Genomic DNA, 319 nt, shown 5'->3' with positions numbered 1-319 from the left:
GTTTGTATCTTTAAGGTAAATACCCAGTAGTGCAATTGCTGGGTCATAGGGCAGTTCTATTTTCAACATTTTGAGGAACCTCCATGCTGTTTTCCAGAGTGGTTGCACCAGCTTGCATTCCCACCAACAGTGTAGGAGGGTTCCCCTTTCTCCGCATCTTCGCCAGCATCTGTCATTTCCTGACTTGTGATTTTAGCCATTCTGACTGGTGTGAGGTGATATCTAATTGAGGTTTTGATTTGTATTTCCCTGATGCCGAGTGATATGGAGCACTTTTTCATGTGTCTGTTGGCCATCTGGACGTCTTCTTTGAGAAAAG

Source organism: Mustela nigripes, unplaced genomic scaffold (assembly GCF_022355385.1).
Source record: "Mustela nigripes isolate SB6536 unplaced genomic scaffold, MUSNIG.SB6536 HiC_scaffold_77, whole genome shotgun sequence".
Classification (NCBI taxonomy): Eukaryota; Metazoa; Chordata; class Mammalia; order Carnivora; family Mustelidae; genus Mustela; species Mustela nigripes.
The sequence above is the reverse complement of the archived record's forward strand: the minus strand, read 5'-3'. Positions refer to the sequence as shown.